Here is a 6,423-nt window from a genome sequence, read left to right as displayed (position 1 = left end):
AATGACTCCGCAAACACATGAGGAAAGAGCAGCGCTCCGAAAGCTAGTGCTTCCATTAAACCTGTAAGACCATAACCTGGTGTTGGGCCATTTTTGACTTTGTACTCCATAGTCCAACACCAGCATCTCCAAATTAACGAAATGCGGGTATGGGATGGAAAGTTCGGTTAGTGATCGTAGGAGGGAAGAAATCTCTGAGAACGGGTGGATTTGAATTCTGACATATGAAACACAGAGATGTGAGAGGGCAGAGCTTGAAGGGAAAAAAAATCACCTTGGAGGAAATCAAAATACTAGAACAACTGATTCATGTGGGCTTCACAGAAGACTGGGACACATAAAGCAATTACTGCCGTGACTCGGATTCGAACCGAGCTTACTGCGACCACAACGCAGAGTACTAACCACTATACGATCACGGCAGCCCACAGAGGAACACGCTAAGTGCATGCAATAAGTACAGTGTCATAAGAAATATTAGGCAGCGCACCAAATGCACGATATCAGTGCTTAGCGAACAGTTGCAGATATGTGGGAACTCAGAATGGGCTGGCGGTTTAACATAGGTTCCCCCAGTGGCTGTGGTGATTCCATCATTAATGTGTTGAAGGCTGAGATCAATAGATTTCTACAAAACATCAAAGATTCCGGGGACAGTGCAGCTTTTGTTACCTGCACATCTACCAATAACATTTATTGTGTCCGTTGCACCCAGTGCAGTCTTTGGTACATTGGGGAGACTGGGCGTCTCCAAACAGACCGCTTTAGGAAACGTCTCCGGGACACCCGCACCAATCAACCACACCGCCCCGTGGCCCAACATTTCAACTCCCCCTCCCACTCTGCCGAGGACATGGAGGTCCTGGGCCTCCTTCACCGCTGCTCCCTCACCACCAGACACCTGGAGGAAGAACGCCTCATCTTCCGCCTCGGTACACTTCAACCCCAGGGCATCAATGTGGACTTCAACAGTTTCCTCATTTACCCTTCCCCCATCTCACCCTAGTTCTAAACTTCCAGCTCAGCACTGTCCCCATGACTGGTCCGGACTTGTCCTCCCTGCCTATCTTCTATTGCACCATTCCCTTCCACCCTCCCCCCAGACCAATCACCTTCATCCCCTCCCCCACTTAACTATTGTACTCTATGCTCCTTTCTCCCACCCCTACCCTCCTCTCACTAATCTCTCCACCCTTCAGGCTCTCTGCCTGAATTCTTGATGAAAAGCTTTTGCCCGAAAAGTCGATTTTACTGCTCCTCGGATGCTGCCTGAACTGCTGTGCTCTTCCAGCACCACTAATCCAGAATCTGTTTTCCAGCATCTGCAGTCATTGTTTTTACCAATTTTTTGTTGAAATGTATACTTCAATAGCAATGCAGTTTACCATCGGTTACTTCACGAGTTTCCCCACACAAGGCAGTAACCACTGCTGCCACATGGGCCCATTTCCCAGCCCCAGAATCAGAGGAACTGAGTGGCGCAGTCGCAAATAACCAACTTGAAATCAAGATGGGAATGAGGTTGCAGAGATACTCGATGGCTCAAGTGATGCAACCGGAGAAAGCGCGGTGTTTCTATGATGGTTTAGAGGCGTAAGCAATTCCGAGGTTGGGAGTGCTTCTAGTCAAAGGCGGGGCAGAGGGGAAAATTTGTTCCCGTTTATAATAACAGCAATCGACATTGCATCTTGCTGAGACAGCTGAGTGACATAACTGGAGCATGGGCTGGTTTGAAGTTTAATTTTGCTTCATTATCACCCAGTTCCCTGGAATGAATTGCTTTCACCAGTTTTATTTCCAATTGTTTGATATCTCCCTGCAGTCTACGGCTTTCTTCCTCATGGTTAATTGCATGACTAACTGTTGTATGATCTGCACACTGCTAATTCACGGCCACTACAAGTAAATAGGAATCATTGATCTATATGAGAAAACAGTGGAACTCACTGCAGGCATGCTTCATAAGTTTGCAGGCGACACCAGAATTGTAGACAGTGGAGAAGATTATCTAAGTTTCAAAAGGATCTTAATCCAATGAGTCGTTGTACTGAAAAATGTAACATGGAGTTCAATCTGGATAAATGGAAGATATTGCATTTGGTACAGCAAAAATAATATGGCTTTGCGTATGTTGGAGAGCATGGAAGCTAGGTGTACAGGTACATAATTCCTTGTAATTTGCATTACCAAAAGACAAGATGGTTCAAAGGCAATTAACATACTTCCCTTCATTGCTCAGTCCTTTGTGTATAGTAGTTGGGACGTTATGTTGAAGTTTTGCAGGACATTGATGAGGCGTCTTCTGGAATATTATGTCCAGTTCTGGTCGCCCATTTGTAGGAATGATATTATTCAGCTGGTGTAGGTTCACAAAAGGTATATACGCTTGTTGCCTGTGGAAGGTTTGAGTTATAATGAAAGGCTGGATAGGCTGAGACTATTTTAAGATTCGAGATCGGGGTGCTGGAAAACCACATCAGGTAAGGCAGCATCCCAGGAGCAGGAAAATATTTTTTTTTCGCGCAAGTGCCCTTCACCAGGCTCTTCCCCGAAACGTCGATTCTCCTGCACCTCAAATGCTGCCTGATCTGCTGTGCTTTCCCAGCACAACATTCTCGACTCTGATCTCTCATCTGCAGTTCTCACTTTCTCCTAGTTGAGAGTGTTTTCACTCTAGCTTAGGGGTTTGAACGGCGACCTGACTGAAGTTTATGAATTATTGAGAGACAAGTTTAGAGTTAACGATGGCGGCCTTTTCGCAGGAGGGGAATGTCAAGACGAGATGGCATATGTTTAAGATTAAAAGAGAGATTTTTTTAAAAAAAAGACATGTGCGGCATTTTTTTAGGGACGGTGTTTTAGGGACGGTGTAATTAACTTGCTGAGGAAGTGATTGATGAGGGAATGTTTGCAGCATTTAATGGACAATTGATTCCAAACATGAATGGGAAAGTGGGATTTTAAAAATAAATGTATTCATGCCTAGTACGTCAGTTATTTCCCAGAGCGCATTTAAGAGTCAACTACAGTATTATCCGTCTGGAGTCTCATGTGGGACGGAGCAGATGAATATGACAATTTGCTTCCTGAACTGGCATGAGTGAATCAGATGGGTTTTTCCACACATCTTTTTCAGGTCATCACGAGACTCTTCAATTCCAGGTGCTTATTGAATTCAAACTCCACTATCTGCCATGCCAGGACCTGAACTATTTGTCCACAAAATATTACCTGGGCTTTGGATAAACAACACAGTAATAAAGCTACAAGGGCCTTATCACCACTCAGCGGGAACAGGAGGAGGCAGACGGGAATGGGTTAGTTTGGCAGTATGTTCAGCATGGATCGGTTGCACTGACAGGCCTGTTTTCATGTTGTATGACTCTGACTGACGCTATGGAGCAGGCAGCTGGTTGGGATTAACAGCCGCATTGACATCATAATCGAACACCTGATGGGATATGTGATCCTGCTGGAGTCTCCGGAGGTTGGTTTGCTCAGTCATACCTTCCCACACACGGGACTGGTGAACGGTCTCTCCCCAGTGTTACTGATTAAATGAGATTCCATTTCTATGGTTAATTAACTCCCTTCCAGCAGTTCCCACATTGCCCTGCTTTCTCTGTGGTATCAGTGTCCTTTTTTTCTACACAGCGTGAACGATCCTTTTAAATTGTGTCCACACAGATACCAATCCTGTTTTCCATGTTGTGAATGTGTTTTCATTCTTCCTCATTCACCCACGGGGTGTGCGTATCACTGGTGATGACAACATTTATTCTTTGCCCCTCGTTCGTTGCTGTCTGGCTACACCACAAACCCGGATGTGATCCCAGCCTCGGGTGTCTGTCTGTGGGGAATCTACACATTCTCTTTGTGTTTGCGTTTTTATTTCTCCCTCTGACCAAAGATGTGTCAGTTACAGATTTCAACAATGGGAAATGCAGGCTTATGGGGCATGGAATACCGTGGGGACTGGTGGAATGGGCTTCGGCTGTACCGTGTGGACTGGCAGGGCCGATTTGACTGCTTCCCCACGCGGAGGAGATTCTTGAATTCAGGGTCAGCTCATGTTTTTCTGGTCCTGGAGTCTCTCGTAGGCAGGACTTGGTGAAGATGGTTGAATCCCCTGCATCGGGGACATGAATGAATGGGATTGCAGGAAATTAAAGTCATGATCTCTGTTCCTGAGGTCAGGCTTGTATTTCATGTTTTATTTGTCGAACGTAAACATCAAAATTTCCGGTGTCCCAACCCCCAAGGATGACTAGTTTAAAATATCACCGCCAGCAGCACCTTCTCCAGGTTGAAGTCTTGACTGTGTGGAAGAAACTGAGCTGATGCGAGCAAATGTAGCTGCCACCGCCAGTGTCGGAAACACAGATCCAAACAGAAAAATCATCTTTGCAGCAAAACCATTGCAAAGTTAAGGGTTCAACACGCTCCACTTGTGCCACTCAGCTGTCTTAGAAAGATGCACCGGAAATCGCAATGATAGTATAAACGGGGACAACCATTCCCTTGAGCAGGAGCACACTCAACCGAGGAATTTCTTGCGCCCCTGTACCATCACAGAAGGACAGGACGCTCACCTATTGCATCACTGGAACCAGAGAGTAACTCCGCGCGCACATTCCCATCCCCATTTCCGGTTGGATCTGGGCGGCTGTGCTGTTGTTAAGCTAAAATGCTATTGAAGCATACATTTCAACAATATCCTGTACTGTCCCCCGAGTCTTTGATGTTTTGTCGAAATCGATCGATCTCATTGTCATTCAAGGGATCTCCACAGTCTCTGAGGACATCGAACTGAACGATTCAGCTCATTGTCAGTTCCCACATATCTGTCACTCTTCGCTGAGTACTGATATTGTACATTTGCTGTTCTTCCGAACATTTCCTCTGCTAGTATACTTATTGCTGCTTGCAAGCATCCAGTTCAATGGTTGCTGTGATCGTGGTTGTCGGTATTTTGCATTGTGACCACAGCAACCTCGATTTGAAACCAAATCACGGCACTAATTGTTCTCTCCGTTGTCCTTTTTGTGACACATGCTAAGAAATTAATTGCTTTACCTTCAAATTCCGCTCTCTTACATCTCTGCGTTTCATATATCAGGGTTCAAACACGCCCGTTGTCAGAGATTCCGGTCCTTCCCACGATTATTAAACCTCCTTTCCGTCCCTCCTCCCATTTCTCTGAGGCAATGCACAATCTATCACTCTCTTTCACATTCATACTGTTCTGTCTGTGCTGCTGCTGCGGTTACTGTTGTTGGGTGAACGTGCCCCAATCCCACCATCGGGACCTTCAAACAAGTCGATCCATTTGGATCCCATGGTTGTGAAATCAATCCCCATGTAGCAGCTTTGACTGACATAGGACAGAGACAATTGTAGCGTCAGGCTCATGGAAAATACCCAGGGCAGTTTTGGTGAAAAGACATTTTATTGTTCAAGATCAGCTTTGTGGCATTCTGTGTTGGTCTTGTGGTAATTTCAAAGGACTGATAATCCAGAGACCAAGGTAATAGTCTGAGTACTCGGGCTTGAATCCCACCACGCCATGATCATCAAATTTGGATTCAATAAATATCTACATTGAAGAATCTAATGACTACTCTATATCCAATGACAATGGTTGATTAAAAAAAACTATTTCATTGATGTTATTTCGGGATGGAATTTGCTATCCTTAATTGGTCTGGGCTGCATGTGACTTCAGACTCATAGCAATATGGTTGAGTCTCAACTGCCCTCTGGGCAATTCGGAATGGGTAATAAATTCTGCTTCGCCAGAATCGCCCTCATACTAATCTAGAAATTTAAAAAAACAAATGCTCATTAGCCTCAAGCAAGAGCGTTGTGTGCAGTCTTGCAAGTCACATTATAGCAGGGATGTGATCACACTGAGAACATTACAGGAGATATTTACCGGGATATTGTTTGGGCTGAAGAGTTTCAGTGGTGAAGAAAGACAGGACAGAGTGGAGTGTTTGTCGCAGTGCAAAGGAGATGTAGACAAGACATGATTGAGTTAGGGTATGGACAGGGTTGACTGAACGAGTTTACCATTGATGCAGGGATCGATCAGCAGGGGCCAGAGATTTAAGGAGAAAGCCAGAAAGGTTTGAGCAGATGTGCGAAAAAGCTTTATCAGCCACGGGGGGTTGGAATTTGGAATACACTGTCTGCATTGTTCAGAGCGGCAGAAACCCTTATAGCCTGAACAAATATTCAGATGTGAACTTTTGATGCCAAGACAAATCAGGCTGTGGGGTAAGCATTCTAAAATGGGATTCAGTTCATTAGGCATTGTTTTTGACAAGTGTGGCCACAATTGGTGGAAGGGCCTCCTTTGACACTCTTGTCCTCGGTCGTATAATGGTTAATATCCCTGCTTGTCACAGGGCTCAATTCTCC

General features: G+C 45.2%; 1 non-coding gene across 1 annotated transcript; it reads right to left on the bottom strand.

The window, feature by feature from the left end:
- Positions 1 to 350: 350 nt before the first annotated feature.
- trnah-gug (transfer RNA histidin (anticodon GUG)) lies at positions 351 to 422 on the bottom strand. Its single transcript has one exon. It is a non-coding gene; the product is annotated as a tRNA-His (tRNA).
- Positions 423 to 6,423: the final 6,001 nt, after the last annotated feature.

This window comes from Chiloscyllium punctatum, unplaced genomic scaffold, assembly GCF_047496795.1.
Source record: "Chiloscyllium punctatum isolate Juve2018m unplaced genomic scaffold, sChiPun1.3 scaffold_427, whole genome shotgun sequence".
In the NCBI taxonomy this organism is placed as follows: Eukaryota; Metazoa; Chordata; class Chondrichthyes; order Orectolobiformes; family Hemiscylliidae; genus Chiloscyllium; species Chiloscyllium punctatum.
This window is presented reverse-complemented; position numbering and strand designations above follow the sequence as displayed.